Genomic DNA, 16,878 nt, shown 5'->3' on the forward strand with positions numbered 1-16,878 from the left:
GGGGAGCGGGGACCCCGGGGAGCCGGGCTCTCCCGCTCTTAATCCCCCTGAAGGTTGCAGATCAAAGGCGCTTGTACGAGGCCCAGGCGGGGCGGGTGGGGGCAGGGGCGGCCGGGCTGCAGCCTCCCCAGCTCGGTGGGCTTGGGCTCCTGGGCCGAGGACCCCAGACGGCCAGCTCAAGGGGAGCTGGCTCCGGGAAAGCCGCCAAAGCGCCCCCACCGGGCCTTGGTGGAACTCGCCACTCCCAGGGACCCGAGGGAAGGGTGGAGGACCCTACCTCCCCCAGAGAACAAACCTCCGTGCCACGCACTTGACTTGAAGTCTTTCCTTTAATCCTCCTGGCACTCTAATGGTTTTTTTTAATCGTTACTGTTATTTGTTCATAAAAGAGGTAACAGGCTTCTAAGAGGTGAAAGCCGCTTGCCCAAGACACACTGCTAGGGTAGGAAGGGGCAGAGCCCGCCAGCCAGCCGGAAGCCGCTGGGTTCAAGGGTCGGCGCTTTCTGCCTCTTCCAGCCCGTGCCCCTCGGCTCTGTCCTCTTCTCTCCTGTCCTCTGCTTCTGTCCTCCCAGCCACCCCCACCGCAGCGCCACAAGAACGCAGCCACCCACCTGTGGCCCTGGCAGTGGGGTAGGGTGGGATGGGGGGCTGGGTGCCAAGGGCGCGGCCAGTGTGGCAACAGCTACAGGCTAAATGTGAGGTATTGGCTGGGCAAGCAAGCGTGTGCCTGGGTTGAATGCGAGCTGAAAGAATGTTCACATCCCCCTCCCCAGAGGTGGGGCTCTCTGCTCAGAATAGAACCAAGCAAGTTGGAGCTGGAAGGGGCCTTCACCACTATGGGAACAAACCCCGCTTGGCCGATGTGGAAGATGAGACCCAGAGACTGCGTGAGTCCTGCCCTGGTCACACAGCCAGCTGGTGAGAGCAGCAGTGGCAGCCCAGACCTTTACCGCTGGTGTGATCTTGTTGATCATCATCTCCATGGTGCAGATGAGGAAACTGAGGCTTGGCAATTTATAATCATACACTGATAAGTGCTTTGAAGCATAGGACCAATGCTTTCCCAGGCTGTAACAGTAAGAGTGCTGTGTGTATGGGATGATCACTGAGACACAAGTTAAAGGTTACTAATACCGATCATTTCCCAAACAGAAGGCCTAAAGCAATGCCTCACCGCCACTATGCCCACATACGCCAGTGTTTCCAGGATGAGGCTTCAGTCACCCCCCCCCCCAGGGGAGACCTCCTGGTCTGTCCCAGAGGGCCTAGCTGATACGGATGGGAGAGGGGGACCCAGGTGGTGACTCCATGCCAATGACTCCCAGCAAGGGCAGGGGCCGGCTCATTCTAGAGGGGTGCAGCGGCTGGGAGAAAGAGTGTTCACCTAGGTAGCAGGCAGGGCTGAAGTCTGAGACCGGAAAAATTGAGGGGTCAGGGATAGGAAACTCCCGTATGCCCCACTGATGGATGTTTAAGCCACTGGCATCATAACTTCCGGAGTTACGCCGTGCTCGGCACCCCAACCCGATCCTCCCATGGACACTCATACTGACACATGTCCCTCCTTCACCTTTTAGGGAAGGGCTGGGCCAGCCCCTGAGCGGAGTGGAGCCAGTCTGGAGAGCAGAGCGGAGCCTTGAGGTCAGACAGCCCTGAGCTCAAGTCCTGCTTCAGCCCCAGCACGATGCAGGCAAAGCTCCTTCTCCATGAGCCCCCCACGTCTCCCTCTGTTCTTGGCCACCACATGAGCCATCCATTGCCACGCCTGGCCGTGAGGACTTGAGGCGTTCCCAGGTAGAAAGCACCCAATACTGTACCTGGCCTGAGGTTTGCCATTAATAAGTGACGGCTGTCACTCTGATTGTATAACACGATAATTAATATATAATGCTAATAAAGGAAACCTCACTCATGCCCTCTGGGCTGCCACCTGGCTCCCGGAGCCTCTCTGGGAGGTCACTCCCACGGTCGACCTCCCGTGAGAAGGAGTTTTACAGGTCTATGAAAAGTCAGGCAGCCCCCGAACCTCGCGAGGTCAAAGCGGGAGTCTGGGAGACCCCTGTGCCGACAGGGGTGGGGACAGTGTCGCCCGGGGCTTTGAACTGAGGGCCCCTGAGCACAAGACTGATGTCTGGGTAGAGCCCGATCCAGCTTCACAGTTTGCACAGGCTGGAGGCCAGGGCTACAGAGGTCTGGCCTCGCTGAGCCTTCCCAGCCAGTGGGGCAAAGTCACAGGCACTACGACGGCGGCCAGCTCGGGTGCTGCAGGGCACAGAGCACACCTGGAACCCATTAGGCCTGGCCAGGAGCTTGTTCTCTCTGAGCATAAATAGAGCGAGAGGAGGGTTTGTTTTGACTACTTTAGATTGTGCAGATTTTAGGGCCTGAGAATTGGAAGCCCCCAATTCCCTGATGGACAAACAGATCGAGAGAGGGAAGGCTGAGGCAGCAGGAGGAGTCCGGTCTGGCCCAGATTTCTTGGCATCTTCTCTGCCTTGCTGGGCTTGTGATAATGACCATCACAGCCACTCTTCCTGCCGTGCGGATTTCAGGCATGGCGTTCACTCGTGAGCCTTCTCCTCCCCGAAACTCTGCAAGGTAGGCATTGGAGTCACTGGCGTTCAGATGCAAAGCAGCAGGACTTGCCCAAGGTCACTGCACTTGTAATCAGCCAGTCTGGATTCCATACTCGGCCTGTCTGACGCCACAGACAGCAGGCGTCTTTCCAGGGACCACCGAGGCTGCAGGGAGGGTGCAGAGGGAGGTCTGGGTCACTTTCAGGAAGGCCGGGCGCACAGAGCTGCAGTCGCTCAGACCCTGACGCTTGCTGGAGGATAGGAGTCTGAACATCCGCACTGGGCTCCTCCCAAGTCCCCAGCCTCTGACCTCAACGGCCCCAGGCGGTCATGACCCCAAGGTCAGGGTCAGGTTGACCTTGGCAGGAGGGACAGCCTGGGGCCCGGGGCTGCTGCCAAAGCCCGGAGAAATGAAAGGGGACCTTGTCCTGTCCCACACAGGGCTCATTCTCTGAGCACTCTCAAGCCAGCCCAGCCCAATGGACCAAGGTCTGATCCCTCTGTGCCAACTATTCATGGGCTCACGGAAGAGCATCCGTCACAGGGAGCAGGGCCCTTAGAAGTCCCCAAGCCCAGCCCCTAACGTTTACAGTTGTGGAAACTGAGGCCTAAGGGGGGGAGGGGCTCCTTAACGCCACACAATGAGTGAATGAGCAGACCAGACCCTCATACCCAGGCCTGAGCCCTCTCCCCAGGACCCTGGGCCGCGGCTGAAGCAGGCAGCCCTGCCCACCTCCCTCCCTCAAGGAGGCGTCCGCAGCTGTGCTCCCTGACCCCCTCCTCACCCCCGCAAGGGGCCAGCAATAAATGCTGGTTGTGTATTCTCCACTTTGAACTTCTCGACCATCTCAGCTGCCCAATTTAGGGAGGGTTGCCGCAGCAAGTCCTGAGCGCTCCGTCTCTGGGAGCAGCCAAGCAGGATGATGCCCAGCTGTCAAGGAGGCTGCAAGGACCCCGCTGTCTGAGAAACGATGTCTCTAGATACTCCCCACTGGCAGACCCTCCCAGCCTTTACCCTGGGGTAAAGGTGAGACCTAGATAGCAGGGGCCCAGAGGCCCCAGGGACACCAACACGTGCTTGCGCTGACCTCATCCTAGGGCTGGCACCTAATGCACAAGACATACTTGGAAGGGGACTGTGTTGGAACCCACCAGCCATCCTCTCTCCCCTAGGCTCTTCACACTCCCTTCCTCCCACCCCAGACCCTCTACCCTCAAACTACACCCGCTCTGCTCTATACTAGAGCCCCAGCAAGGTCAGGTCTCTGCATCCATTGTCCCTGCTGAGAGCCTTGGGACGACATGAGGCTATGAAATCCTGGTGGTAGGCAAGGCCTCCTGGGAAACAGCCCAGTGTGAGGTTTCCAGGAGGGTCTAGCCAGCCCCTGCCCTATTCTGCCAGCCTGATCGATTTGTGCACACACAGAGGAGGGACCTGGGCCAGTGTCTTCCCATACCCCAGCCACCACAAACACCTCCTAGGGGTTCCCCATGGAAAAGGAGTCAGGGGCAGTAAGGGGCCGCACCCTTGGGGCCTCTGGATGCATGTGAATACTTAGGATCCAAGGAAAGAGGTGATCTTTGCAGGGCTTTGACCTCAAAGTGTGTATACACACGAAATAAAAGACAACCTTCTGCTGAGAATGAGTGGTGAGGGTACCGCACACATACTGTCTTGCTTGCTGGCACCACAGCCCCGTTGGGGAGGCGTTAGGACCCCCGGCGTGCAGATATGCACTGAGGACCTGAGAGGTGCTGCGCCTGCCCACCGCCACAGGGGCCAAGTGGAGAAGCCTAGGCAGGGGTCCCTCCAGCTCCAGAGTAGAGTCCTTGCCTCAGCCAGGCACTGGGAGGGTCGTCGTGTCGTATCTGAGGATGCAGCTGGGGGTCAGGCCTCTCTCAGCTTTGCTCCAGCCCTGAGCCCTCTGACATCCGAGGAGACGAAGGCCGGGAGAGGTGAAATAACTGAAGTCACACGGTTCCTCAAGGCTTGAGCCAGGCCAGAATTCGGGGCAATAAAATTGCTCGGAACTGCAGATCCGTGAGGCCCTCATCAATCCGTCACAGTCACCCCGGTTCCTCTGATAGTTGTGAAGTTGTTTTCTCAGAACCTCCCCTGCCACACACACCTGTTATTTTGGGGGACCAGGGACTGAGGCCTCTGAGCAGGATGCGGGCCCTCACTTCAGCCTTCCCTCCTCTGCAATCCAAAGATGGTCTGTGCCCCTTCCCCAGCCCCCAAGGGACCCCAGGTCTCTGGTTTTTGTCAGGCTTGAGATGCTGGTGGGATTGATTTATGAGCAGAGCCCCTACCCCCACTTCACCCTGAGCCCCTGGTCCTCCTCCCTCTTCTCCTCTCCTCCCCCAGCCCCTCCTCTGCAGCCTGACTGCCTGCTCAGTTTTCCACAGAGTCAGGATTTCCCTGGGGCTGGGGGCTCCAAGCCAAGAACAACACAAGACCGGTTCCCCCACCTCTCCTGGCCCTCCCGTCCCCTTCCAGCTCTCTTGTCCCCCCCTCAGTTGAGAGGAGGGGTTGAAAGGATGAGAGGAGAGTCTAGGCCCAGCCTGATCCCCAAGGAAGGGCCAGAAGCCAGGTCCCACCCATCAGAAGCCCAGGCGACCGCTGCCCCCTTCCCTGAGAAGCACCTTTCTCTGAGGGCTCCACTGAGAAGTGCGTAGGGGTCTTGGGAAGCCCACATGGGGTGCAGAGGGAAACAGAACCCTGAGAACTCACCTAAGCAGGATGGGCAGTGTTGAGAGTCATAAATGTGACTGAGACCCATACTCTGAGGGGCAGGTTAGAGAAGCCTCTGGGATCCCCGGGGAGCGGAATGCAGAGAGGATTCGGGAAGCTCCTATCCGAGCACGAGCCTCTGAGAGCCCCACCCTCTGAGACGGTGGGGAGTAAGGTCTTCTCCAGATGGTCAGTGAGCTCAGGGACAAGTGGGTCCCCTTCGGTCTCTGGCCCCTCTCCATGGGGTGGGACACCTAGTAAAAATGCCTGCCACGGAACAAGGCAGAAACCCTCACTGGACAGTGTTTCAAGTATAGGATACGTGGCATTCTATGTCCCGGCTTGTGTCTAAGTCCTGCTTCAGCCGGCTCTGAGACTTGGTTTTGGCTCTTGAGTCCAAAAGAGGAGCGTGGGGGGAAGGGTAGCCAAGGAACCCTGCTTCCTCCTAGAGAGGGGCCCAGACACCAGACCACAAGGAGCAGACAGACAGCACTTCTCCCTAGAAAGAGCTCCCTGGGGCTCTGCCTGCGGCTCCCAGCCAGCTGGACCGGAAGCTCCTGCCTTTGCCGCTCCCCTCTTGGTCCAGCCCCTGGACAGCTCCCGTCTGCCCCTCATCACGCAGGCCTTGGTCCTTTCTAGGCGGTGTGTGAACCCTCGTGACCCTTCCAAGCAGCTACTTTCATAGGTCTCTGAGGGTCTTGGTTTTCCTCCGGGCCTGCTCCTGCCTGGCCCTGCAGTGAACCCCACGACTGCCCACCCTCCCCCATTTCTGACCTATGCCTGCCCCGGCCCTGCCTGGGGAGGAGACGCATTCTCCAGAATGTCCAAGACAGCTCTGCCCTGTGAAAGCCCCCTGATACCTTCCCAGTTAGGACAAGGAGTAAGAACCTTTTTCTAAGGTCTATTCCAAAGCCACAGACTGTCAACCTTCCCCACCTAGCTGCCCAGCGGATTTCACCCTTGTCCCACTTGATTTGTATGCAGCATGAGCCTTAAGAGGGAAACAGACAAGTCTGAATGAATAACTGGGGCCGAGATGGGGACCCTTAGGGGCAGACATAGAGCAGGAAGAGGGGAAGGGACAGGAAGCTGGTGGGGTCATGGCTGGGCAGCCCTACAGGGTGACATCAGGGGACTAAACTCCTTTCCTCCAGGACAGGCCAGATGGGTGGTTTCGCGCCTCTACCATGGCAGGTGACCCAGAGGGGGACCAGAAGGGGAAACAGGCATTTCTTCTCCTGCAGCCATCACATCCGGAGCCTGGACTTCCTTGGTGCCACATGGTAGAGTCCTGTCCGACCCCTCCCTGCCTCAGCCAGACCCTCCCCCACACTCCTTGTACCCTAGCCCCAGGCCAAATCTGGCCAATTTGTTCTGAAACAGGATTCTGGCTTCATAGCCTCATTTGAATGATTTCCAAACAGAATTCCTGCCTCCTCCTCCTGTGTGACGCTCTGCCCTCCCTTCCCCCAGCCCCCCTCCATGTTTGGCCAAGACTGGTAAGGAAGGAGATGTCACTGGCTGTCCTCCTCTCCCCTTGGGCACCTCAGGCCTCCACACTGACCTCCTCAGGCAACCCCAAAGGAGAGGCAGACGCTGCCAGGGTGGCAGCTGAGATCTCTGCCTCAGGCCTGAGAATGCGGGGGCTTGGGCTCTGCTGCCTGCCCCTCCAGTGCCTCAGTCTCCCAACCTGTGGCAAGACGTGATGCTCTAGAGCTGAGCCCAGTGCCCAGCTGTGTCCACTGCAGAGTTTAATAGCCAAATTAGAGCAATCACCACCCCACTGTCCATCTTCCCTCAAACCTTAACATGTTCTCTGTTCCCGGGAGCAGAGGAGCTATGTTTCAGATACCTTAGCAAGGGTGTCCGGAGGAGGCTGCCTTTATGCATAGCCACACTTGTGAAAAAGAATTATAGCAGCCCCGCCCTCACACTTCCTACCGCTTCTCCCCAACAGAGAGACCGTGCAGAGTTCCCGTCCCCCACCTCTTTCTGGAGACAGGGTCCTGACCCAAAGTCAGACCACCTCGGGGTGGCGGTGCTGTGCTCCAGACCCTTTGCCTGGAAGATAAGCAAAAAAATAAAAAATGAAAAAATGAAGTGTCCCCCCTGTCTTTGCAAAGGAAGAGTAGGAGGCCCATAGATATTTCTCCAACTGCCCAGGACCACACAGCAAGACGGGAGCCCAGCCCCAGGATCCGCAGCCTGTGTGCCCACCACGCAGTGCTGGGTCTGTGGGATGGCCCCCCTCGGCCTTAGACGCCCCGCCCCCTCTGGCCTAGGGGCTTCAGAAGCACCATCTGCAAGCCCTTCCCCTGGGAGGCGATCAGAGGCGGGCCCAACAATCTGTTCCACAGCTCAGGTGTGTCATTTCCTGAGCCCTCAGGTGGGGGCCGGGGCGGGTATGGCCCTGCTGGCACTGGTTCAGTATCTTCATTTTGCACATGCGGAGCCCAGGCTGCTGGCACAGAGCTGCACGGGGAGCAGGAATCCTGGCGCCGAGTCAAGCAGAACAGTACCCAGTCCTCCCCAGCCCCTCACCTCCTCCTCCAGAGCCCTGTGGGATCCCTGTCCTCAAGGAGCCACTCTGGTTGGGATCAGACACCCTGGGTTCCAATCCAAGTTCTAATTCTTTCCAGACATGTGACCTCGGGGAAGTTACTTCTCTGAGCCTCACTTTTGTTGTCTGTAAAATGGGGAAATAAACAGATCATCCTTGCAGGGTTGCTACGGGGACAATCTAATACAAGACACAGGCACTCCCGTCCCCTAGCTTGTGATCAAGGCCAGCACAAGCCCAGTGGAAGACAAGAAATTGCTCCCAGTTGATTCAAAAGCCCAGCTATTCAATATTGCAGATGTCTGTGAGATCCGAGACAAGTCTCCCAGCCTCTGCTCTCCTGTCTGAAAACATGTCAACGTGATGGAGATAGAATGGGACAGGAGAGGTGAAAGCAATCAGTGGGGGAGGACAAAGGTACAAATCCCAGCTCCTGGCGTCCTATCAGTCCACCGCTCTGCAGTGAGGTCCAGCTGCAGTAGAAGCATGTTCCTGGGTGGGGGAGGAGCCTTCTCTTCCTCTTTCCTCCCAGGGCCATTCTGGGGTCTCCATGACTCATCCCCCACAACAACCAGCTCCTTTTTTGTTTAGCAATGAGCTTGGTGCCGCCTCCTGGCGCCTAGCCCAGGGAGGGAGGGTCCGCTAGGGGAGGGGCTCCAAGTCCGGCTCCTACCCCATCTGAGCCCTGATGTTACTTCCTCCTGCTTGGACCTTGAGAAATCTGCCAAGGGTTGAAGCTGTAGAGGCAGAAAGTGGAGATGGGCTTCTCTTGGGGGGCCCCAAAAGGCTGTGCTGGTGTTGAGAGGCCGTAGGGGCCCTATGCCCTTGGTATCATCATCCCCTCAAACCTACCTTGCTTTCTAAACAGACACAGAGGCCCCTTAGCTTGTCTCCTCAGCAACGAAACCTACATATTTTATAGTTTCTTGAAGAGGTCTGTACTTGTTTTGCATTATCTTACTTCATTCTCTTAGTGAAATGTGAGGCGGATGTCACTAGGTCACTTCGCAGGTGAGGAGACTCAGAAAGGCTGAGTGAATGACCCAACTGGGTCAGTCGGATTATGGGCTGGGGACTGCCACCACCTCTATGCCAGGCTTCTACCTCGCCAAGTTCTGGTTTCTACCAGGCCGCCCAAGCACTCCTTCCTGAATCTCTTTCTCCACCTGGGAAAAGACCCGGCTTTCCTGCCAGCCCAGCGTAACATTCTTCTAACAGTGTGCCCTTTCCAGCGTGCCTATTAATTTCTCCCTCTGATCACAACTGTGCTACTCCGATGTCTGCTCAGGCTCTGGGGACCAGGATTAGGACCATGAGGACAGAGGGAAGAGCCCCCAAATCACTACTTGCCTTTTTCCTAGGCTGGTTGGTTGAAAGTACTTTCCCTAAACATTAAGGTAGAAGGGCAAGAAAGGACTCAGGATGCCTGGAAACTATCCTCGCGTGTGTGTGTATTAGAGACTGGAGGATAAACAGGATAGATTCTATGCACCAATGTGGAAGAAATGGCTAAGAAAAGGAATAAAGGAGGCCGGGTGTGGCAGCACACTTGGGAGGCTGAGACAGGGAGTGCTAATGATTGTAATCCCAGCACTCGGGAGGCTGAGGCAGGAGGACTGCTGTGAGTTTGAGCCAGCCTGGGTTACATAGCAAGAACTGTCAAAAAAAAAAAAAAAAAGAAAAAAAGAAAATAGGCATATCTAGAAGGGAAAGGGTAGGGACTATAATCTGTAGCTTTTTTATCCTCTTTTACTGCCCTAAATATAGAAATTTATTCCTTTAACCATCTAAATGTCAGTTCATTCATTCATTTACACATCCATTCAACCATCTACTTATTCATCCACCCAAGCATTCATTCATCTAGCCAACCTTCCACCTGATCTCCAATTATGCATCCATTCATTTACCCTTGATCTATACAATCCCTGTCTATCCATGCATCTATTCTACCATTTATCCATCTTTCCATCCACCCATCGACTTACCTATTCACCATCCATTCCCTCATTCATCCACCTAACTATATTCTTGTTTATGTCTATGTATCCATTCATCCTTCTATATGCTCATTTACCTATTCTTCTATTTATGTATTACCCTACCATCTATCCATCCATCAAGAATTCTCTCATACTTTCAAGTTATGACTGGCCTTCTATACAAACAACTTGGGTTAAGACTGGAATTTTAGGTTTAACATGCAACCAAAGTCTTAAGTCACAACTGGAATGCTGGTCAAATGTGCTTTGACTCAAAGAAAGTATATGTAATCATATGTGTCAGTCTGAGCCCAGGTTCCTGATATTCTTATGGAAGAGGACTCTCCTTCAAAACAATAACCACTTTCCATTTCATCCTCCCTTCCTACAAGCCACAGATGTCAACTTGAATGGTGAATACATTGTGAAACTGTTGGTTCTGGTCAACTAGACACATTTTAAAACCTTTTGGTGAACAGACTAGGAAAATTATTGGTGTTCCTGGTAAATTACACACATTATACAGCCCTTTTTATTATGAAAAGGTCAATTAAGGAGTGCTTTGGGAGGTTTGGAATACATTATGGGTATTTCCATTATTTCTTATGGGAAAAATAGTCTTGATTGACAACCAACTGGAGTTACAACAAGCCCTCATGAATGAATTGAATTTGTAAGTTAAGGGTTCACTGTACTTTCATTCATCTGCCATTCATACACCCACCCATCCATTCATATATTCGTTTGTCTATCCATTTACCTATTCATCACCCTATTCATTCAACTATTCTCCATTCATACACTCAATTATTTTTCTATCTTCCATTTATCTTCTTATCTACCCATTTATTCTGTATCTATTCATCTACTTGTCCATATATATCAATATATACATATTTTATTCATCCATCCATCCAGATACTGTATCTTCACATCCATCAATTCATTCATCTATTAACTCATCTATATGAAGTAACTGGGTTAGGTAAAGCTCTTGCCTGGCATGTGTGAGGCCCTGAGTCCAATATCCAGTACTTGAGCAGGGGGAGAGAGGGTAAATTTCTTACTACAGTGCCTGGCACAATAAAGATTCAATGATGGTCACTGTAATTGTAGTTCTTACTCTAATATTTTATTTGAGAAGCAGAATAGTGTGGTGGTGAAAACATCAGCTCTGAAGCTGAGCTACCTTGATTCAAATCTTGGCTCTAGCAGTTACTAGTTTTATGATCATCAACAAATTACTTAGCTTCTCCTAGCTGACCTTCCTCATTTATAAAATGGAAGTAGTGAGAGACCCTAACTCATTATGTTTTTCTAAAGAGTAGATGAATTACCAATTGCAATTACTTATGCCTGGCACATAGTAAACAGTCAGCACATTATTATTATCACCCATCCCTCCCACAGGCATTTCTAAGCCGTCTTGTGCTAGGTCCTGACACATCATCCTGGGGAAGATGGGTTACAAACACACAGGTCTCCTTGAAGGAGCATATGCAGGGTAGAGAAGATAAACAGAAATATTTCCAATGCAGTGTGGTAGAAGCTCTCAGAAAGGCAGGAATGGGAGCAGTCAAGAGACATCACGCCCACCTCAGCCTCCACTCTTCTCTCTACAACCCTCCTGGGCAATCTTGCCTCTGTCTGAATTTCCTCCCTGGCCTTCATGCTGTGCCGGCTCACCCCAGACCAGAAGTCTGCCCCTGAGCCCCAGATCCACACCGCTTACTGGGCCTCTCTGTGGAAGCCTCAGGCTGAACTCATGGTTTGCCTTCACACTTACTGTTCCTGCTCCTGTCCCTTCCGTATCCATAAACGGTCCCAAAGCACACCCAACTGCAGCTCCCACATCACCTGTGCTCAGGCCTCTGCTCTCTCCCCTCCCTCAGTATGTTGCTGCTAATCTCTCCAAGAGCCCTCACACCTGTCCCCTCTGCAGCAGTTCCTCCTCACCCCCTCTCCAACCCAGGCCTTATTACCCTCCATCTAGACCAGGGTATCCTCCCCTGCCTTCCTGCCTTCATTTCTGCACACTCCAGCCAATCCCCAACTGCCTCACTCCCCAAAACTCTGTTCTCATGAGCCACTCTCCTCCAGTCCATCAGTGTCACCTGGAATATCCCTGTATCGTGTCCTTTTCCTCCACTGGACTATGAGCTCCTTACCTCCACTGCCCTGGGCTCAGTGCCTGCCAGAGGCCTCCATGGGAATTTGTCAAGAGGACGCATTATTTCAATGAAGTAGATGGTGGGAATCTCTGCTGAGAATAGTGGTACAAATGGGAGCCTGAGCAGTATAGAAAAATCGGCACCAGCTGCTGTGGCTGAATGCTACTGGAGATCAGCAAATAAGGCAAGGATTGCTCAGAGAGAGCATGGTGGGAATGTGTGTGCCCAATCCAGGTTGGGTAAAGAAAGAGGTGTACCCCAGTAGGCTCCCAGGTGGGGAGAAGAAGGGGCTTGGGAACCAGAGATTTTTTAAGTGGAGGAAGGAAGAAGCGGTAGGAGCCTCGGTTGCCAGACTTGCAATCATGGAGAAGTGACGGCCAGGATCCAAGTGCCGTCCAAGGTGCTGTCAGGAGACCAATGGGGAGTGAAGGAGGAGGTCACCAGAGGTGAGAGGTTAACACTTGGGTGTGAAAGCCAAGAGTTTGGAGCCAAGAATAATTTGGTCAGCCAGTGTTATGCTTGTGATTCAAAATGTCCCCCCAAGGAGTCTCTTGCTGCATTGAAGGTGAGGCTGGTAGCTGATGGGCTCTGGGGGAAGTGATTGGGTCATGACAGTGCCAACACCAAATGGATTGATCCATTGCTGAGTTCGTCAGCTGCAGGAGCTTGTTAGAAGGTGAGCCCTGATTGGATGGAGCAGGTCACTGGGGACAAGAGTCTTCAAAGAGTATCCTTTGTCCCTGACCCCTTTCTCTCTAGACAAAGGTCCGCCTCTGCTTCCTGGCTGCCACCAGGTGAGCTCTGTGCTGAGATGTCTATGCACTGCCTTGGACCCAGAAGCAATGGCAAGAGCGGACTATGGACTGGCACCTACGAAACTGTGATCCTAAGTAAATATTTCTGCCTGGAGTTGTCATTGTCTGTATTTTTGTCAAGGTTTCACAGAACTCTTTAACACAGCCTGGTATGGAGTGCCAGAAGAGGCCTGCCTGTGACTAGAAGCTGGGAAAGGATAAGGGAGTACGCACGGGAAGATTTCCACAGCAGAGGGGGCTTTGGAAGTGAACGGAGGGGATGTCTTCAGAGCAGTGCTAGGTGGTGGGGGCGGCATGGTATCTGGGGAAAGCCTGCTCTAGTACCCCCAGATTTCTGCCGACACCCCCTTTCAGGCAAACACTACCTCTCCCACTGAGCCCCAGGTTCAGTGCCCAGGGAAGGGAGCGGGGCTTAGGGAGAGCCGTCTCCTGCCTCTCTTTCCCTCTCTCAGGCCACCACAAAGTAGGAAAGGGCGTCTTCCCCAGCCCCCAGCAGGCAGAGGCGGGGCAGCCGCCCCTGAAGTCACAGCACACCTCCAGCCAGATCCTGAGTCTGTTTTTATTCCTGCTTCATGAGATGGGAGAAAGTAATGAGAAACAGAGAGGGGCAGGAAGCGGAAGTGGAGGGAGAGGGCCCCTTGCCCTGGGTCCCCACCCCCAAGCTAGAACTTACTCCACTGCTGGGCTATACCACTCGCTGAGAAGTGCCACCAGTGCCTGGCTACCCGGCAGCCCCCATCCTAAAGAGGAAAGAACACATGCACAGAGCACACTCCTATGGGTGGTGTCACCCTGAAGTGGCACGGGGAGGGAGGGCCTCGGCGTGCCAACCGGATGTAGCTTTTTAGGTTTCCCTGGGTCCTTTCCAAGTTGTCCAGATGTAGTGGGAAGAATAGAGAATTGAGACCTGGTTAGGCCAGATTTGGTTTTGGGCTTTGCCAGTGACTGCCCCTTTGACCTTGGACAAATCATTTAACCTCGGAGCTCTTCTGAAAAGAGAATAGAAAGCACTGCATACTCAGACACACTGATGGACTAACATGCCCTGCACTAGAGAAGAAACAGAGAAGGCTGTGGAGGTGGCCGCATAGAGGGTGCCCAAGGAACTCTCTGGACTGGAAGAACCGCTAGGACCAGATGCCCAAGCCTGGCACTCCGGGTGGAGCTAAGTGGATGCCCCTGCTGGGGACACATTGGGGAACAGAAAGCTTGGTCAGTATCATAAGTCCATGACTATTCCTTCCTCGTCCTTCGAGTTGGTGTGTGGTCTCCCAGGCTGCCCCACTGTCACCCGCTCCCGGGCCTGTGTGTATATTACTTCCTACCCTCTTGCTTACTTCAACACAAACTTCCAGGCTTAATTCAAAAGTCACCTTCTCAAATAGCCTCCGTTGACAGTAGTGACAGTCTAGGTCCCTTCCTTACCCAACTATAGCACTTACACTGTAGCACAGGCCACATTGTACATCAGTGTCACCTGAGCTGTGTACACCTCCAGGGTGTGGGGGCTGTAGCTGGCTTCCCTGTACCTTCAGCTCCTTACGCTGGCACTGGCTTATGGAAGGGCCCAGGGAAGGCATGGCGAATAAACAAATGAGGGAGCGAGTGAAGGAAGATCTGTTCAGGGTCAGACATCAAAGGTTAAGAGACCCTGATGGTAATGGGGGTCCCAGCTCCCTCTGCTGGGCACCAGATAACTGGCTAGAGAGCCCCCAGTTCGCTCAAGACAGCTCAGGTCCCACATCCATCAACTTTCCTGTAATATTTACCTTAATTTGCAATTATATGCAATTCTCTGCATGAGCATTTGAATCGAATCACAAGCGCCTATTACCCTTTAAGCAGTGCCTGGCACATAGGATAGGTCCAGTAAATATCTGAAGAATGATTGAATGAATGTTCATACCTGGTCCCTCAGCAACTTGCCCTTAATGAGCTTCTGGACTCTCACTGCTTTCAAGCTGCCCGGGCCCGAGCAAGCACACCCCGGAAACTGGGCCAGGCCTGGGCTAACCTGCAGCGGTACACCCGGCATCCCCACAGCAAAGAGGAGGGGGCATGTTCCTTTGCTCCTTTAATTTCATCATCCTCCTCCCTTCCAGAGGGAGACCCGGGCCTCTCCCTTCAGGAGATCTGGACAGGGCTGGTAGATTCCCTTCGGTTTATTCAGTTCTTGCTACGTGCCAACCACTGCTCAGCTTTTTTTCTATCTGTTTTTCTACTTTATTTAAATTTCACACTAATTAAAAAATAGCTAACATTTTTGAGCTCTTACTACCATCCAGGCACATACTTTACATGTATCGACCAACTGAACGCTGATAACAATGCCATGAGCTAGAAACGGTGACTATACCTTTTCATAGGTAAAGGCCTTGAGACAGGGGTCAACCTGCCAAGGTCACAGGAGAGGAAATAAAGAGCTGAGCTTGGATCTCAGGGCTGCCTAGGCTTCCTGCACCACCCCAGTCGCCCCAGATTGCCCGGGGTTAGATCTCAGGTGTCCTGAGGGGAGGGAGGGGGGACTGCTCCTCCCCCAGCCTCAGCACCCGCATCTCCCTGGCTTCCCTGTTTAAGCAGCAACTTGGGAGTTCCAATTCCCACCCCCACCAAATGTGTAATTAACCAAGACTCAGTGGACTAAATCTCCTCCCCTCTCTCACTCCTTATCATCCAGAGGAAAGCCAGACCCTTCCTGGGATGTCTTCTTTATTCCTCCCACCTACGCGTGGCCCCAACCCTCTTTGCAACCTTGTTTCAGGGTCTGAACACATCCCAGTGCCCTGGGGCGGACACGGGTCAGGTGAGAGGGTTAGGGGCGGACACCTGGTTAGTTGCAGATGCCAGGCTGGGCGCTCAGGCAGGAATGCATGGCGGAGATGCCTTCCAGGAGTGAGACGCTTCTCCCCTTATTTGCGTCCCTTCTCCATTTTCTCAGCCATGGGAAGCTCAAGGCACCTGAGTTCGGAGGCAGGCCAGAGGGCTGGGGTCCAAGGGCTGGGGAACCTGACTCAGGGAGGGGGTCTAGGGTAACCGGGTGGGGACAGCTGCAGTCAGTGTCTGTCCCCTGCAGCTGCTATTTCCATTGTTAGTAGGCTGAGAGGGGTGGGCTCGCAAGCAAGGTTATGTGGAGGCACGTGGAGGCAGGTCTGTAAGTTGTGCTGCACGGCACATCCCACAGAGCACCTGTGCACCCAGGGGGACCCTTGAGGACCCGCCTGGGGTACACCAATTAAGCCTCCCTGGGCCCCCTCCTCCGTTGGTGCTCAAGGACACCATCCCAACCTCCCTGTGGACCCCGAAGGGGCTGATGCCACACCTACACCAGGGGCTCCCGCCACTACAGGCAGTGACCCCAAGAGCTTGACTACCCACCTCCATGGAGCCCGGGACCTTGTGCCCGCTCCCCTGGTGCTACAGGGCAACACTGGGCTGGGGGAGTGTGTGGGGGATGCAAGCAACAGCCAGACTACACCGCCCCCAGCAACCAGGATAGGGTGGTTCCGGGCACCAGAAGAACCTGTAACCTCCTGCCCTGACCCCTGCACAGCCTTTCTAGCTTTGTCCCCTTCGCCTGGAGTAGCAGCCTCTGTGTCCTTCCAGACCTGCACCCCCACTAAGCATCGGCCCTGCAGCAACAGGTGAACCCCACGCCCACGTGGGGCAGTGTCCGTCCCGCCTCTGCCTGCTGCATCCTGATCCATGATCCTCTAGCTTAGGGTAGAGTGGAACCTCGGAAACCTGCTCCTTGCCTCCCCAAGGCTTCCTGTTCAAGGAATCCCTGATGCTGACAGGGCAGCCCCTGCCCCAACCTTTCTCTCTGTGGGTCTACAGGACCTCTAGGCGCCTCTTTACACACACATTCTCCTTTGGCCTTCCAGAGGCTGTTTTCCTCTCTCTGGTTTCTTGTTATTTATTCCCTGAACCTTTCAAGTGTGCAGCCAAACGCTGGGTGGGGACTGGAGGCCAATTAGTTAACCTCTTTGCTCCTCTGTAAAAAAGGAGATAAAAACACTTCCTTCCCCGCTGGAGAGCTGCGC

The sequence above is a fragment of the Chinchilla lanigera genome, unplaced genomic scaffold (assembly GCF_000276665.1).
Source record: "Chinchilla lanigera isolate Chin_1 unplaced genomic scaffold, ChiLan1.0 scaffold00019, whole genome shotgun sequence".
Taxonomy (NCBI): Eukaryota; Metazoa; Chordata; class Mammalia; order Rodentia; family Chinchillidae; genus Chinchilla; species Chinchilla lanigera.